A 19,594-nucleotide genomic window follows, 5' to 3' on the forward strand; every position below is an offset into this window, starting at 1 on the left:
GCGAGATATTTTGCTTGTTTCGACGCTTAAATGGTTGTGCATTGCATTAGCATTGTGAAAAGGAGTTCAACCAGCGCTTAAACGTCGAAATATCTCCAACGGGAAGGAAATGACGGCTATTTTTCGTCAAAATAAACGAAATCTTTGCGATTTGCGAGATATTTTGCTTGTTTCGACGCCTAAATGTTCGTGCATTGCATTAGCACTGTGAAAAGGAGTTCAACGAGCGCTTAAACGTCCAAATATCTCCAATGGGAAGGAAATGACGGCTATTTTTCGTCAAAATGTTCGAAATCATCGCGATTTGTGAGATATTTTGCTTGTTTCGACGCTTAAATGGTTGTGCGTTGCGTTAGCACTGTGAAATGGAGTTCAACGAGCGCTTAAACATCGAAATATCTCCAACGGGAAGGAAATGACGGCTCATTTTCGTCAAAATAAACGAAATCTTCGCGATTTGCGAGATATTTTGCTTGTTTCGACGCGTAAATGGTTGTGCATTGCATTAGCACTGTGAAATGGAGTTCAACGAGAGCTTAAACGTCGAAATATCTCCAACGGGAAGGAAATGACGGCTATTTTTCGTCAAAATAAACGAAATCTTTGCGATTTGCGAGATTTTTTGCTTGTTTCGACGCTTAAATGGTAGTGCATTGCATTAGTACTGTGAAATGGAGTTCAACGAGCGCTTAAACGTCGAAATATCTCCAACGGGAAGGAAATGACGGCTATTTTTCGTCAAAATAAACGAAATCTTTGCGATTTGCGAGATATTTTGCTTGTTTCGACGCTTAAATGGTTGTGCATTGCATTAGCACTGTGAAAAGGAGTTCAACGAGCGCTTGAACGTCCAAATATCTCCAATGGGAAGGAAATGACGGCTATTTTTCATCAAAATCGACGAAATCATCGCGATTTGCGAGATGTTTTGCCTGTTTCGACGCTTAAATGGTTGAGCATTGCATTAGCACTGTGAAATGGAGTTCAACGAGCGCTTAAACTTCGAAACATCTCCAACGGGAAGGAAATGACGGCTATTTTTCGTCAATATAAACGGAATCTTCGCGATTTGCGAGATATTTTGCTTATCTCGACGCTTAAATGGTAGCGCATTGCATTAGCACTGTGAAATGGAGTTCAACGAGCGCTTAAACGTCGAAATATCTTCAACGGGAAGGAAATGACGGCTATTTTTCGTCAAAATACACGAAATCTTCGCGATTTGCGAGATTTTTTGCTTGTTTCGACGCTTAAATGGTTGTGGATTGCATTAGCACTGTGAAATGGAGTTCAAAGAGCGCTTAAACGTCGAAATATCTCCAACGGGAAGGAAATGACGGCTATTTTTCGCCAAAATGATCGAAATCATCGCGATTTGTGAGATATTTTGCTTGTTTCGACGCTTAAATGGTTGTGCATTGCATTAGCACTGCGAAAATTAGTTCAACGAGCGCTTAAACGTCCAAATATCTCCAACGGGAAGGAAATGACGGCTATTTTTCGTCAAAATAAACGAAATCTTTGCGATTTGCGAGATTTTTTGCTTGTTTCGACGCTTAAGTGGTAGTGCATTGCATTAGCACTGTGAAATGGAGTTCAACGAGCGCTTAAACGTCGAAATATCTCCAACGGGAAGGAAATGACGGATATTTTTCGTCAAAATACACGAAATCTTCGCGATTTGCGAGATTTTTTGCTTGTTTCGACGCTTAAATGGTTGTGCATTGCATTAGCACTGCGAAAAGGAGTTCAACGAGCGCTTAAACGTCCAAATATCTCCAACGGGAAGGAAATGACGGCTATTTTTCGTCAAAATGATCGAAATCTTCGCGATTTGTGAGATATTTTGCTTGTTTCGACGCTTAAATGGTTGTGCGTTGCGTTAGCACTGTGAAATGGAGTTCAACGAGCGCTTAAACGTCGAAATATATCCAACGGGAAGGAAATGACGGCTATTTTTCGTCAAAATAAACGAAATCTTTGCGATTTGCGAGATATTTTGCTTATCTCGACGCTTAAATGGTAGCGCATTGCATTAGCACTGTGAAATGGAGTTCAACGAGCGCTTAAACGTCGAAACATCTCCAACGGGAAGGAAATGACGGCTATTTTTCGTCAATATAAACGGAATCTTCGCGATTTGCGAGATATTTTGCTTATCTCGACGCTTAAATGGTAGCGCATTGCATTAGCACTGTGAAATGGAGTTCAACGAGCGCTTAAACGTCGAAATATCTCCAACGGGAAGGAAATGACGGCTATTTTTCGACAAAATAAACGAAATCTTTGCGATTTGTGAGATATTTTGCTTGTTTCGACGCATAAATGGTTGTGCGTTGCGTTAGCACTGTGAAATGGAGTTCAACGAGCGCTTAAACGTCGAAATATCTCCAACGGGAAGGAAATGACGGCTATTTTTCGTCAAAATAAACGAAATCTTCGCGATTTGCGAGATATTTTGCTTGTTTCGACGCTTAAATGGTTGTGCATTGCGTTAGCACTGTGAAATGGAGTTCAACGAGCGCTTAAACGTCGAAATATCTCCAACGGGAAGGAAATGACGGCTATTTTTCGTCAAAATAAACGAAATCTTCGCGATTTGCGAGATATTTTGCATGATTCGACGCTCAAATGGTTGTGCATTGCATTAGCACTGTGAAATGGTGTTCAACGAGCGCTTAAACGTCGAAATATCTCAAAGGGGAAGGAAATGACGGCTATTTTTCGTCAAAATAAACGAAATCTTCACTATTTGCGAAATATTTTGCTTGTTTCGCTGCTTAAATGGTTGTGCATTGCATTAGCACTGTGAAAAGGAGTTCAAGGAGCGCTTAAACGTCGAAATATATCCAACGGGAAGGAAATGACGGCTATTTTTCGTCAAAATAAACGAAATCTTTGCGATTTGCGAGATATTTTGCTTGTTTCGACGCTTAAATGGTTGTGCGTTGCGTTAGCACTGTGAAATGGAGTTCAACGAGCGCTTAAACGTCGAAATATCTCCAACGGGAAGGAAATGACGGCTATTTTTCGTCAAAATAAACGAAATCTTTGCGATTTGTGAGATATTTTGCTTGTTTCGACGCTTAAATGGTTGTGCGTTGCGTTAGCACTGTGAAATGGAGTTCAACGAGCGCTTAAACGTCGAAATATCTCCAACGGGAAGGAAATGACGGCTATTTTTCGACAAAATAAACGAAATCTTTGCGATTTGTGAGATATTTTGCTTGTTTCGACGCTTAAATGGTTGTGCATTGCATTAGCACTGCGAAAAGGAGTTCAACGAGCGCTTAAACGTCCAAATATCTCCAACGGGAAGGAAATGACGGCTATTTTTCGTCAAAATGATCGAAATCTTCGCGATTTGTGAGATATTTTGCTTGTTTCGACGCTTAAATGGTTGTGCGTTGCGTTAGCACTGTGAAATGGAGTTCAACGAGCGCTTAAACGTCGAAATATATCCAACGGGAAGGAAATGACGGCTATTTTTCGTCAAAATAAACGAAATCTTTGCGATTTGCGAGATATTTTGCTTGTTTCGACGCTTAAATGGTAGCGCATTGCATCAGCACTGTGAAATGGAGTTCAACGAGCGCTTAAACGTCGAAATATCTCCAACGGGAAGGAAATGACGGCTGTTTTTCGTCAAAATACACGAAATCTTCGCGATTTGCGAGATTTTTTGCTTGTTTCGACGCTTAAATGGTAGTGCATTGCATTAGCACTGTGAAATGGAGTTCAACGAGCGCTTAAACGTCGAAATATCTCCAACGGGAAGGAAATGACGGCTATTTTTCGACAAAATAAACGAAATCTTTGCGATTTGTGAGATATTTTGCTTGTTTCGACGCATAAATGGTTGTGCGTTGCGTTAGCACTGTGAAATGGAGTTCAACGAGCGCTTAAACGTCGAAATATCTCCAACGGGAAGGAAATGACGGCTATTTTTCGTCAAAATAAACGAAATCTTCGCGATTTGCGAGATATTTTGCTTGTTTCGACGCTTAAATGGTTGTGCATTGCATTAGCACTGCGAAAAGGAGTTCAACGAGCGCTTAGACGTCCAAATATCTCCAACGGGAAGGAAATGACGGCTATTTTTCGTCAAAATGATCGAAATCTTCGCGATTTGTGAGATATTTTGCTTGTTTCGACGCTTAAATGGTGTGCGTTGCGTTAGCACTGTGAAATGGAGTTCAACGAGCGCTTAAACGTCGAAATATATCCAACGGGAAGGAAATGACGGCTATTTTTCGTCAAAATAAACGAAATCTTTGCGATTTGCGAGATATTTTGCTTGTTTCGACGCTTAAATGGTAGCGCATTGCATTAGCACTGTGAAATGGAGTTCAACGAGCGCTTAAACGTCGAAATATCTCCAACGGGAAGGAAATGACGGCTGTTTTTCGTCAAAATACACGAAATCTTCGCGATTTGCGAGATTTTTTGCTTGTTTCGACGCTTAAATGGTAGTGCATTGCATTAGCACTGTGAAATGGAGTTCAACGAGCGCTTAAACGTCGAAATATCTCCAACGGGAAGGAAATGACGGCTATTTTTCGACAAAATAAACGAAATCTTTGCGATTTGTGAGATATTTTGCTTGTTTCGACGCATAAATGGTTGTGCGTTGCGTTAGCACTGTGAAATGGAGTTCAACGAGCGCTTAAACGTCGAAATATCTCCAACGGGAAGGAAATGACGGCTATTTTTCGTCAAAATAAACGAAATCTTCGCGATTTGCGAGATATTTTGCTTGTTTCGACGCTTAAATGGTTGTGCATTGCGTTAGCACTGTGAAATGGAGTTCAACGAGCGCTTAAACGTCGAAATATCTCCAACGGGAAGGAAATGACGGCTATTTTTCGTCAAAATAAACGAAATCTTCGCGATTTGCGAGATATTTTGCATGATTCGACGCACAAATGGTTGTGCATTGCATTAGCACTGTGAAATGGTGTTCAACGAGCGCTTAAACGTCGAAATATCTCAAAGGGGAAGGAAATGACGGCTATTTTTCGTCAAAATAAACGAAATCTTCACTATTTGCGAAATATTTTGCTTGTTTCGCTGCTTAAATGGTTGTGCATTGCATTAGCACTGTGAAAAGGAGTTCAAGGAGCGCTTAAACGTCGAAATATATCCAACGGGAAGGAAATGACGGCTATTTTTCGTCAAAATAAACGAAATCTTTGCGATTTGCGAGATATTTTGCTTGTTTCGACGCTTAAATGGTTGTGCGTTGCGTTAGCACTGTGAAATGGAGTTCAACGAGCGCTTAAACGTCGAAATATCTCCAACGGGAAGGAAATGACGGCTATTTTTCGACAAAATAAACGAAATCTTTGCGATTTGTGAGATATTTTGCTTGTTTCGACGCTTAAATGGTTGTGCGTTGCGTTAGCACTGTGAAATGGAGTTCAACGAGCGCTTAAACGTCGAAATATCTCCAACGGGAAGGAAATGACGGCTATTTTTCGTCAAAATAAACGAAATCTTCGCGATTTGCGAGATATTTTGCTTGTTTCGACGCTTAAATGGTTGTGCATTGCATTAGCACTGCGAAAAGGAGTTCAACGAGCGCTTAAACGTCCAAATATCTCCAACGGGAAGGAAATGACGGCTATTTTTCGTCAAAATGATCGAAATCTTCGCGATTTGTGAGATATTTTGCCTGTTTCGACGCTTAAATGGTTGTGCATTGCATTAGCACTGTGAAATGGAGTTCATCGAGCGCTTAAACTTCGAAACATCTCCAACGGGAAGGAAATGACGGCTATTTTTCGTCAATATAAACGAAATCTTCGCGATTTGCGAGATATTTTGCTTATTTCGACGCTTAAATGGTAGCGCATTGCATTAGCACTGTGAAATGGAGTTCAACGAGCGCTTAAACGTCGAAATATCTCCAACGGGAAGGAAATGACGGCTGTTTTTCGTCAAAATACACGAAATCTTCGCGATTTGCGAGATTTTTTGCTTGTTTCGACGCTTAAATGGTTGTGCATTGCATTAGCACTGTGAAATGGAGTTCAAAGAGCGCTTAAACGTCGAAATATCTCCAACGGGAAGGAAATGACGGCTATTTTTCGACAAAATAAACGAAATCTTTGCGATTTGTGAGATATTTTGCTTGTTTCGACGCATAAATGGTTGTGCGTTGCGTTAGCACTGTGAAATGGAGTTCAACGAGCGCTTAAACGTCGAAATATCTCCAACGGGAAGGAAATGACGGCTATTTTTCGTCAAAATAAACGAAATCTTCGCGATTTGCGAGATATTTTGCTTGTTTCGACGCTTAAATGGTTGTGCATTGCATTAGCACTGTGAAATGGAGTTCAACGAGCGCTTAAACGTCGAAATATCTCCAACGGGAAGGAAATGACGGCTATTTTTCGTCAAAATAAACGAAATCTTCGCGATTTGCGAGATATTTTGCTTGTTTCGACGCTTAAATTGTTGTGCATTGCATTAGCACTGTGAAATGGAGTTCAACGAGCGCTTAAACGTCGAAATATCTCCAACGGGAAGGAAATGACGGCTATTTTTCGTCAAAATAAACGAAATCTTCGCGATTTGCGAGATATTTTGCATGATTCGACGCTCAAATGGTTGTGCATTGCATTAGCACTGTGAAATGGTGTTCAACGAGCGCTTAAACGTCGAAATATCTCAAAGGGGAAGGAAATGACGGCTATTTTTCGTCAAAATAAACGAAATCTTCACTATTTGCGAAATATTTTGCTTGTTTCGCTGCTTAAATGGTTGTGCATTGCATTAGCACTGTGAAAAGGAGTTCAAGGAGCGCTTAAACGTCGAAATATATCCAACGGGAAGGAAATGACGGCTATTTTTCGTCAAAATAAACGAAATCTTTGCGATTTGCGAGATATTTTGCTTGTTTCGACGCTTAAATGGTTGTGCATTGCATTAGCACTGTGAAAAGGAGTTCAACGAGCGCTTAAACGTCCAAATATCTCCAATGGGAAGGAAATGACGGCTATTTTTCATCAAAATCGACGAAATCTTCGCGATTTGCGAGATGTTTTGCCTGTTTCTACGCTTAAATGGTTGTGCATTGCATTAGCACTGTGAAATGGAGTTCAAAGAGCGCTTAAACTTCGAAACATCTCCAACGGGAAGGAAATGACGGCTATTTTTCGTCAATATAAACGAAATCTTCGCGATTTGCGAGATATTTTGCTAATCTCGACGCTTAAATGGTAGCGCATTGCATTAGCACTGCGAAAAGGAGTTCAACGAGCGCTTAAACGTCCAAATATCTCCAACGGGAAGGAAATGACGGCTATTTTTCGTCAAAATGATCGAAATCATCGCGATTTGTGAGATATTTTGCTTGTTTCGACGCTTAAATGGTTGTGCGTTGCGTTAGCACTGTGAAATGGAGTTCAACGAGCGCTTAAACGTCGAAATATCTCCAACGGGAAGGAAATGACGGCTCATTTTCGTCAAAATAAACGAAATCTTCTCGATTTGCGAGATATTTTGCTTGTTTCGACGCTTAAATGGTTGTGCATTGCATTAGCACTGTGAAATGGAGTTCAACGAGAGCTTAAACGTCGAAATATCTCCAACGGGAAGGAAGTGACGGCTATTTTTCGTCAAAATAAACGAAATCTTTGCGATTTGCGAGATTTTTTGCTTGTTTCGACGCTTAAATGGTAGTGCATTGCATTAGCACTGTGAAATGGAGTTCAACGAGCGCTTAAACGTCGAAATATCTCCAACGGGAAGGAAATGACGGCTATTTTTCGTCAAAATAAACGAAATCTTTGCGATTTGCGAGATATTTTGCATGATTCGACGCTCAAATGGTTGTGCATTGCATTAGCACTGTGAAATGGAGTTCAACGAGAGCTTAAACGTCGAAATATCTCCAACGGGAAGGATATGACGGCTATTTTTCGTCAAAATAAACGAAATCTTTGCGATTTGCGAGATTTTTTGCTTGTTTCGACGCTTAAATGGTAGTGCATTGCATTAGCACTGTGAAATGGAGTTCAACGAGCGCTTAAACGTCGAAATATCTCCAACGGGAAGGAAATGACGGCTATTTTTCGTCAAAATACACGAAATCTTCGCGATTTGCGAGATTTTTTGCTTGTTTCGACGCTTAAATGGTTGTGCATTGCATTAGCACTGCGAAAAGGAGTTCAACGAGCGCTTAAACGTCCAAATATCTCCAACGGGAAGGAAATGACGGCTATTTTTCGTCAAAATGATCGAAATCTTCGCGATTAGTGAGATATTTTGCTTGTTTCGACGCTTAAATGGTTGTGCGTTGCGTTAGCACTGTGAAATGGAGTTCAACGAGCGCTTAAACGTCGAAATATATCCAACGGGAAGGAAATGACGGCTATTTTTCGTCAAAATAAACGAAATCTTTGCGATTTGCGAGATATTTTGCTTGTTTCGACGCTTAAATGGTTGTGCATTGCATTAGCACTGTGAAAAGGAGTTCAACGAGCGCTTAAAAGTCGAAATATCTCCAACGGGAAGGAAATGACGGCTATTTTTCGTCAAAATAAACGAAATCTTTGCGATTTGCGAGATTTTTGCTTGTTTCGACGCTTAAATGGTAGTGCATTGCATTAGCACTGTGAAATGGAGTTCAACGAGCGCTTAAACGTCGAAATATCTCCAACGGGAAGGAAATGACGGCTATTTTTCGTCAAAATACACGAAATCTTCGCGATTTGCGAGATTTTTTGCTTGTTTCGACGCTTAAATGGTTGTGCATTGCATTAGCACTGTGAAATGGAGTTCAAAGAGCGCTTAAACGTCGAAATATCTCCAACGGGAAGGAAATGACGGCTATTTTTCGACAAAATAAACGTAATCTTTGCGATTTGTGAGATATTTTGCTTGTTTCGACGCTTAAATGGTTGTGGATTGCATTAGCACTGTGAAATGGAGTTCAAAGAGCGCTTAAACGTCCAAATATCTCCAACGGGAAGGAAATGACGGCTATTTTTCGTCAAAATGATCGAAATCATCGCGATTTGTGAGAAATTTTGCTTGTTTCGACGCTTAAATGGTTGTGCATTGCATTAGCACTGCGAAAATTAGTTCAACGAGCGCTTAAACGTCCAAATATCTCCAACGGGAAGGAAATGACGGCTATTTTTCGTCAAAATAAACGAAATCTTTGCGATTTGCGAGATTTTTTGCTTGTTTCGACGCTTAAGTGGTAGTGCATTGCATTAGCACTGTGAAATGGAGTTCAACGAGCTCTTAAACGTCGAAATATCTCCAACGGGAAGGAAATGACGGATATTTTTCGTCAAAATACACGAAATCTTCGCGATTTGCGAGATTTTTTGCTTGTTTCGACGCTTAAATGGTTGTGCATTGCATTAGCACTGTGAAATGGAGTTCAAAGAGCGCTTAAACGTCGAAATATCTCCAACGGGAAGGAAATGACGGCTATTTTTCGACAAAATAAACGAAATCTTTGCGATTTGTGAGATATTTTGCTTGTTTCGACGCTTAAATGGTTGTGCATTGCATTAGCACTGCGAAAAGGAGTTCAACGAGCGCTTAAACGTCCAAATATCTCCAACGGGAAGGAAATGACGGCTATTTTTCGTCAAAATGATCGAAATCTTCGCGATTTGTGAGATATTTTGCTTGTTTCGACGCTTAAATGGTTGTGCGTTGCGTTAGCACTGTGAAATGGAGTTCAACGAGCGCTTAAACGTCGAAATATATCCAACGGGAAGGAAATGACGGCTATTTTTCGTCAAAATAAACGAAATCTTTGCGATTTGCGAGATATTTTGCTTGTTTCGACGCTTAAATGGTTGTGCATTGCATTAGCACTGTGAAATGGAGTTCAACGAGCGCTTAAACTTCGAAACATCTCCAACGGGAAGGAAATGACGGATATTTTTCGTCAATATAAACGGAATCTTCGCGATTTGCGAGATATTTTGCTTATCTCGACGCTTAAATGGTAGCGCATTGCATTAGCACTGTGAAATGGAGTTCAACGAGCGCTTAAACGTCGAAATATCTTCAACGGGAAGGAAATGACGGCTATTTTTCGTCAAAATTCACGAAATCTTCGCGATTTGCGCGATTTTTTGCTTGTTTCGACGCTTAAATGGTTGTGCATTGCATTTGCACTGTGAAATGGAGTTCAAAGAGCGCTTAAACGTCGAAATATCTCCAACGGGAAGGAAATGACGGCTATTTTTCGTCAAAATGATCGAAATCATCGCGATTTGTGAGATATTTTGCTTGTTTCGACGCTTAAATGGTTGTGCATTGCATTAGCACTGTGAAATGGCGTTCAACGAGCGCTTAAACGTCGAAATATCTCCAACGGGAAGGAAATGACGGCTATTTTTCGTCAAAATAAACGAAATCTTCGCGATTTGCGAGATATTTTGCATGATTCGACGCTCAAATGGTTGTGCATTGCATTAGCACTGTGAAATGGTGTTCAACGAGCGCTTAAACGTCGAAATATCTCAAAGGGGAAGGAAATGACGGCTATTTTTCGTCAAAATAAACGAAATCTTCACTATTTGCGAAATATTTTGCTTGTTTCGCTGCTTAAATGGTTGTGCATTGCATTAGCACTGTGAAAAGGAGTTCAAGGAGCGCTTAAACGTCGAAATATATCCAACGGGAAGGAAATGACGGCTATTTTTCGTCAAAATAAACGAAATCTTTGCGATTTGCGAGATATTTTGCTTGTTTCGACGCTTAAATGGTTGTGCATTGCATTAGCACTGTGAAAAGGAGTTCAACGAGCGCTTAAACGTCCAAATATCTCCAATGGGAAGGAAATGACGGCTATTTTTCATCAAAATCGACGAAATCTTCGCGATTTGCGAGATGTTTTGCCTGTTTCTACGCTTAAATGGTTGTGCATTGCATTAGCACTGTGAAATGGAGTTCAACGAGCGCTTAAACTTCGAAATATCTCCAACGGGAAGGAAATGACGGCTATTTTTCGTCAATATAAACGAAATCTTCGCGATTTGCGAGATATTTTGCTTATCTCGACGCTTAAATGGTAGCGCATTGCATTAGCACTGCGAAAAGGAGTTCAACGAGCGCTTAAACGTCCAAATATCTCCAACGGGAAGGAAATGACGGCTATTTTTCATCAAAATGATCGAAATCATCGCGATTTGTGAGATATTTTGCTTGTTTCGACGCTTAAATGGTTGTGCGTTGCGTTAGCACTGTGAAATGGAGTTCAACGAGAGCTTAAACGTCGAAATATCTCCAACGAGAAGGAAATGACGGCTCATTTTCGTCAAAATAAACGAAATCTTCTCGATTTGCGAGATATTTTGCTTGTTTCGACGCTTAAATGGTTGTGCATTGCATTAGCACTGTGAAATGGAGTTCAACGAGAGCTTAAACGTCGAAATATCTCCAACGGGAAGGAAGTGACGGCTATTTTTCGTCAAAATAAACGAAATCTTTGCGATTTGCGAGATTTTTTGCTTGTTTCGACGCTTAAATGGTAGTGCATTGCATTAGCACTGTGAAATGGAGTTCAACGAGCGCTTAAACGTCGAAATATCTCCAACGGGAAGGAAATGACGGCTATTTTTCGTCAAAATAAACGAAATCTTTGCGATTTGCGAGATATTTTGCATGATTCGACGCTCAAATGGTTGTGCATTGCATTAGCACTGTGAAATGGCGTTCAACGAGAGCTTAAACGTCGAAATATCTCCAACGGGAAGGAAATGACGGCTATTTTTCGTCAAAATAAACGAAATCTTTGCGATTTGCGAGATTTTTTGCTTGTTTCGACGCTTAAATGGTAGTGCATTGCATTAGCACTGTGAAATGGAGTTCAACGAGCGCTTAAACGTCGAAATATCTCCAACGGGGAGGAAATGACGGCTATTTTTCGTCAAAATACACGAAATCTTCGCGATTTGCGAGATTTTTTGCTTGTTTCGACGCTTAAATGGTTGTGCATTGCATTAGCACTGTGAAATGGAGTTCAAAGAGCGCTTAAACGTCGAAATATCTCCAACGGGAAGGAAATGACGGCTATTTTTCGACAAAATAAACGAAACCTTGCGATTTGTGAGATATTTTGCTTGTTTCGACGCTTAAATGGTTGTGCATTGCATTAGCACTGCGAAAAGGAGTTCAACGAGCGCTTAAACGTCCAAATATCTCCAACGGGAAGGAAATGACGGCTATTTTTCGTCAAAATGATCGAAATCTTCGCGATTTGTGAGATATTTTGCTTGTTTCGACGCTTAAATGGTTGTGCGTTGCGTTAGCACTGTGAAATGGAGTTCAACGAGCGCTTAAACGTCGAAATATATCCAACGGGAAGGAAATGACGGCTATTTTTCGTCAAAATAAACGAAATCTTTGCGATTTGCGAGATATTTTGCTTGTTTCGACGCTTAAATGGTTGTGCATTGCATTAGCACTGTGAAAAGGAGTTCAACGAGCGCTTAAACGTCGAAATATCTCCAACGGGAAGGAAATGACGGCTATTTTTCGTCAAAATAAACGAAATCTTTGCGATTTGCGAGATTTTTTGCTTGTTTCGACGCTTAAATGGTAGTGCATTGCATTAGCACTGTGAAATGGAGTTCAACGAGCGCTTAAACGTCGAAATATCTCCAACGGGAAGGAAATGACGGCTATTTTTCGTCAAAATACACGAAATCTTCGCGATTTGCGAGATTTTTTGCTTGTTTCGACGCTTAAATGGTTGTGCATTGCATTAGCACTGTGAAATGGAGTTCAAAGAGCGCTTAAACGTCGAAATATCTCCAACGGGAAGGAAATGACGGCTATTTTTCGACAAAATAAACGAAATCTTTGCGATTTGTGAGATATTTTGCTTGTTTCGACGCTTAAATGGCTGTGCATTGCATTAGCACTGCGAAAAGGAGATCAACGAGCGCTTAAACGTCCAAATATCTCCAACGGGAAGGAAATGACGGCTATTTTTCGTCAAAATGATCGAAATCTTCGCGATTTGTGAGATATTTTGCTTGTTTCGACGCTTAAATGGTTGTGCGTTGCGTTAGCACTGTGAAATGGAGTTCAACGAGCGCTTAAACGTCGAAATATATCCAACGGGAAGGAAATGACGGCTATTTTTCGTCAAAATAAACGAAATCTTTGCGATTTGCGAGATATTTTGCTTGTTTCGACGCTTAAATGGTTGTGCATTGCATTAGCACTGTGAAAAGGAGTTCAACGAGGGCTTAAACGTCCAAATATCTCCAATGGGAAGGAAATGACGGCTATTTTTCATCAAAATCGACGAAATCATCGCGATTTGCGAGATGTTTTGCCTGTTTCGACGCTTAAATGGTTGTGCATTGCATTAGCACTGTGAAATGGAGTTCAACGAGCGCTTAAACTTCGAAACATCTCCAACGGGAAGGAAATGACGGCTATTTTTCGTCAATATAAACGGAGTCTTCGCGATTTGCGAGATATTTTGCTTATCTCGACGCTTAAATGGTAGCGCATTGCATTAGCACTGTGAAATGGAGTTCAACGAGCGCTTAAACGTCGAAATATCTTCAACGGGAAGGAAATGACGGCTATTTTTCGTCAAAATACACGAAATCTTCGCGATTTGCGAGATTTTTTGCTTGTTTCGACGCTTAAATGGTTGTGGATTGCATTAGCACTGTGAAATGGAGTTCAACGAGCGCTTAAACGTCGAAATATCTCCAACGGGAAGGAAATGACGGCTATTTTTCGTCAAAATGATCGAAATCATCGCGATTTGTGAGATATTTTGCTTGTTTCGACGCTTAAATGTTTGTGCATTGCATTAGCACTGTGAAATGGAGTTCAACGAGAGCTTAAACGTCGAAATATCTCCAACGGGAAGGAAATGACGGCTATTTTTCGTCAAAATAAACGAAATCTTTGCGATTTGCGAGATTTTTTGCTTGTTTCGACGCTTAAATGGTAGTGCATTGCATTAGCACTGTGAAATGGAGTTCAACGAGCGCTTAAACGTCGAAATATCTCCAACGGGAAGGAAATGACGGCTATTTTTCGTCAAAATACACGATATCTTCGCGATTTGCGAGATTTTTTGCTTGTTTCGACGCTTAAATGGTTGTGCATTGCATTAGCACTGCGAAAAGGAGTTCAACGAGCGCTTAAACGTCCAAATATCTCCAACGGGAAGGAAATGACGGCTATTTTTCGTCAAAATGATCGAAATCTTCGCGATTTGTGAGATATTTTGCTTGTTTCGACGCTTAAATGGTTGTGCGTTGCGTTAGCACTGTGAAATGGAGTTCAACGAGCGCTTAAACGTCGAAATATATCCAACGGGAAGGAAATGACGGCTATTTTTCGTCAAAATAAACGAAATCTTTGCGATTTGCGAGATATTTTGCTTGTTTCGACGCTTAAATGGTTGTGCATTGCATTAGCACTGTAAAAAGGAGTTCAACGAGCGCTTAAACGTCCAAATATCTCCAATGGGAAGGAAATGACGGCTATTTTTCATCAAAATCGACGAAATCTTCGCGATTTGCGAGATGTTTTGCCTGTTTCGACGCTTAAATGGTTGTGCATTGCATTAGCACTGTGAAATGGAGTTCAACGAGCGCTTAAACTTCGAAACATCTCCAACGGGAAGGAAATAACGGCTATTTTTCGTCAATATAAACGGAATCTTCGCGATTTGCGAGATATTTTGCTTATCTCGACGCTTAAATGGTAGCGCATTGCATTAGCACTGTGAAGTGGAGTTCAACGAGCGCTTAAACGTCTAAATATCTTCAACGGGAAGGAAATGACGGCTATTTTTCGTCAAAATGATCGAAATCATCGCGATTTGTGAGATATTTTGCTTGTTTCGACGCTTAAATGGTTGTGCATTGCATTAGCACTGCGAAAATTAGTTCAACGAGCGCTTAAACGTCCAAATATCTCCAACGGGAAGGAAATGACGGCTATTTTTCGTCAAAATGATCGAAATCTTTGCGATTTGCGAGATATTTTGCTTGTTTCGACGCCTAAATGTTTGTGCATTGCATTAGAACTGTGAAATGGAATTCAACGAGCGCTTAAACGTCGAAATATCTCCAACGGGAAGGAAATGACGGCTATTTTTCGTCAAAATAAACGAAATCTTTGCGATTTGCGAGATATTTTGCTTGTTTCGACGCCTAAATGTTTGTGCATTGCATTAGCACTGTGAAAAGGAGTTCAACGAGCGCTTAAACGTCCAAATATCTCCAATGGGAAGGAAATGACGGCTATTTTTCGTCAAAATGATCGAAATCATCGCGATTTGTGAGATATTTTGCTTGTTTCGACGCTTAAATGGTTGTGCGTTGCGTTAGCACTGTGAAATGGAGTTCTACGAGCGCTTAAACGTCGAAATATCTCCAACGGGAAGGAAATGACGGCTCATTTTCGTCAAAATAAACGAAATCATCGCGATTTGTGAGATATTTTGCTTGTTTCGACGCTTAAATGGTTGTGCGTCGCGTTAGCACTGTGAAATGGAGTTCAACGAGAGCTTAAACGTCGAAATATCTCCAACGGGAAGGAAATGACGGCTATTTTTCGTCAAAATAAACGAAATCTTTGCGATTTGCGAGATTTTTTGCTTGTTTCGACGCTTAAATGGTAGGGCATTGCATTAGCACTGTGAAATGGAGTTAACGAGCGCTTAAACGTCGAAATATCTCCAACGGGAAGGAAATGACGGCTATTTTTCGTCAAAATACACGAAATCTTTGCGATTTGCGAGATATTTTGCTTGTTTCGACGCCTAAATGTTTGTGCATTGCATTAGCACTGTGAAATGGAGTTCAACGAGCGCTTAAACGTCGAAATATCTCCAACGGGAAGGAAATGACGGCTATTTTTCGTCAAAATAAACGAAATCTTTGCGATTTGCGAGATATTTTGCTTGTTTCGACGCCTAAATGTTTGTGCATTGCATTAGCACTGTGAAAAGGAGTTCAACGAGCGCTTAAACGTCCAAATATCTCCAATGGGAAGGAAATGACGGCTATTTTTCGTCAAAATGATCGAAATCATCGCGATTTGTGAGATATTTTGCTTGTTTCGACGCTTAAATGGTTGTGCATTGCATTAGCACTGCGAAAAGGAGTTCAACGAGCGCTTAAACGTCCAAATATCTCCAACGGGAAGGAAATGACGGCTATTTTTCGTCAAAATGATCGAAATCTTCGCGATTTGTGAGATATTTTGCTTGTTTCGACGCTTAAATGCTTGTGCGTTGCGTTAGCACTGTGAAATGGAGTTCAACGAGCGCTTAAACGTCGAAATATATCCAACGGGAAGGAAATGACGGCTATTTTTCGTCAAAATAAACGAAATCTTTGCGATTTGCGAGATATTTTGCTTGTTTCGACGCTTAAATGGTTGTGCATTGCATTAGCACTGTGAAAAGAAGTTCAACGAGCGCTTAAACGTCCAAATATCTCCAATGGGAAGGAAATGACGGCTATTTTTCATCAAAATCGACGAAATCTTCGCGATTTGCGAGATGTTTTGCCTGTTTCGACGCTTAAATGGTAGTGCATTGCATTAGCACTGTGAAATGGAGTTCAACGAGCGCTTAAACGTCGAAATATCTCCAACGGGAAGGAAATGACGGCTATTTTTCGTCAAAATACACGAAATCTTCGCGATTTGCGAGATATTTTGCTTATCTCGACGCTTAAATGGTAGCGCATTGCATTAGCACTGTGAAATGGAGTTCAACGAGCGCTTAAACGTCGAAATATCTCGAACGGGAAGGAAATGACGGCTCATTTTCGTCAAAATAAACGAAATCATCGCGATTTGTGAGATATTTTGCTTGTTTCGACGCTCAAATGGTTGTGCGTCGCGTTAGCACTGTGAAATGGAGTTCAACGAGAGCTTAAACGTCGAAATATCTCCAACGGGAAGGAAATGACGGCTATTTTTCGTCAAAATAAACGAAATCTTTGCGATTTGCGAGATATTTTGCTTGTTTCGACGCCTAAATGTTTGTGCATTGCATTAGCACTGTGAAATGGAGTTCAACGAGCGCTTAAACGTCGAAATATCTCCAACGGGAAGGAAATGACGGCTATTTTTCGTCAAAATAAACGAAATCTTTGCGATTTGCGAGATATTTTGCTTGTTTCGACGCCTAAATGTTTGTGCATTGCATTAGCACTGTGAAAAGGAGTTCAACGAGCGCTTAAACGTCCAAATATCTCCAATGGGAAGGAAATGACGGCTATTTTTCGTCAAAATGATCGAAATCATCGCGATTTGTGAGATATTTTGCTTGTTTCGACGCTTAAATGGTTGTGCATTGCATTAGCACTGCGAAAAGGAGTTCAACGAGCGCTTAAACGTCCAAATATCTCCAACGGGAAGGAAATGACGGCTATTTTTCGTCAAAATGATCGAAATCTTCGCGATTTGTGAGATATTTTGCTTGTTTCGACGCTTAAATGCTTGTGCGTTGCGTTAGCACTGTGAAATGGAGTTCAACGAGCGCTTAAACGTCGAAATATATCCAACGGGAAGGAAATGACGGCTATTTTTCGTCAAAATAAACGAAATCTTTGCGATTTGCGAGATATTTTGCTTGTTTCGACGCTTAAATGGTTGTGCATTGCATTAGCACTGTGAAAAGAAGTTCAACGAGCGCTTAAACGTCCAAATATCTCCAATGGGAAGGAAATGACGGCTATTTTTCATCAAAATCGACGAAATCTTCGCGATTTGCGAGATGTTTTGCCTGTTTCGACGCTTAAATGGTAGTGCATTGCATTAGCACTGTGAAATGGAGTTCAACGAGCGCTTAAACGTCGAAATATCTCCAACGGGAAGGAAATGACGGCTATTTTTCGTCAAAATACACGAAATCTTCGCGATTTGCGAGATATTTTGCTTATCTCGACGCTTAAATGGTAGCGCATTGCATTAGCACTGTGAAATGGAGTTCAACGAGCGCTTAAACGTCGAAATATCTTCAACGGGAAGGAAATGACGGCTATTTTTCGTCAAAATACACGAAATCTTCGCGATTTGCGCGATTTTTTGCTTGTTTCGACGCTTAAATGGTTGTGCATTGCATTTGCACTGTGAAATGGAGTTCAAAGAGCGCTTAAACGTCGAAATATCTCCAACGGGAAGGAAATGACGGCTATTTTTCGTCAAAATGATCGAAATCATCGCGATTTGTGAGATATTTTGCTTGTTTCGACGCTTAAATGGTTGTGGATTGCATTAGCACTGCGAAAATTAGTTCAACGAGCGCTTAAACGTCCAAATATCTCCAACGGGAAGGAAATGACGGCTATTTTTCGTCAAAATGATCGAAATCATCGCGATTTGTGAGATATTTTGCTTGTTTCGACGCTTAAATGGTTGTGCGTTGCGTTAGCACTGTGAAATGGAGTTCAACGAGCGCTTAAACGTCGAAATATCTCGAACGGGAAGGAAATGACGGCTCATTTTCGTCAAAATAAACGAAATCTTCGCGATTTGCGAGATATTTTGCTTGTTTCGACGCTCAAATGGTTGTGCATTTCATTAGCACTGTGAAATGGAGTTCAACGAGAGCTTAAACGTCGAAATATCTCCAACGGGAAGGAAATGACGGCTATTTTTCGTCAAAATAAACGAAATCTTTGCGATTTGCGAGATTTTTTGCTTGTTTCGACGCTAAAATGGTATTGCATTGCATTAGCACTGTGAAATGGAGTTCAACGAGCGCTTAAACGTCGAAATATCTCCAACGGGAAGGAAATGACGGCTATTTTTCGTCAAAATACACGAAATCTTCGCGATTTGCGAGATTTTTTGCTTGTTTCGACGCTTAAATGGTAGTGCATTGCATTAGCACTGTGAAATGGAGCTCAACGAGCGCTTAAACGTCCAAATATCTCCAACGGGAAGGAAATGACGGCTATTTTTCGTCAAAATACACGAAATCTTCGCGATTTGCGAGATTTTTTGCTTGTTTCGACGCTTAAATGGTTGTGCATTGCATTAGCACTGTGAAATGGAGTTCAAAGAGCGCTTAAACGTCGAAATATCTCCAACGGGAAGAAATGACGGCTATTTTTCGACAAAATAAACGAAATCTTTGCGATTTGTGAGATATTTTGCTTGTTTCCACGCTTAAATGGTTGTGCATTGCATTAGCACTGCGAAAAGGAGTTCAACGAGCGCTTAAACGTCCAAATATCTCCAACGGGAAGGAAATGACGGCTATTTTTCGTCAAAATGATCGAAATCTTCGCGATTTGTGAGATATTTTGCTTGTTTCGACGCTTAAATGGTTGTGCGTTGCGTTAGCACTGTGAAATGGAGTTCAACGAGCGCTTAAACGTCGAAATAAATCCAACGGGAAGGAAATGACGGCTATTTTTCGTCAAAATAAACGAAATCTTTGCGATTTGCGAGATATTTTGCTTGTTTCGACGCTTAAATGGTTGTGCATTGCATTAGCACTGTGAAAAGAAGTTCAACGAGCGCTTGAACGTCCAAATATCTCCAATGGGAAGGAAATGACGGCTATTTTTCATCAAAATCGACGAAATCTTCGCGATTTGCGAGATGTTTTGCC

This window comes from Bombus vancouverensis, chromosome 18 (assembly GCF_051014615.1).
Source record: "Bombus vancouverensis nearcticus chromosome 18, iyBomVanc1_principal, whole genome shotgun sequence".
Classification (NCBI taxonomy): Eukaryota; Metazoa; Arthropoda; class Insecta; order Hymenoptera; family Apidae; genus Bombus; species Bombus vancouverensis.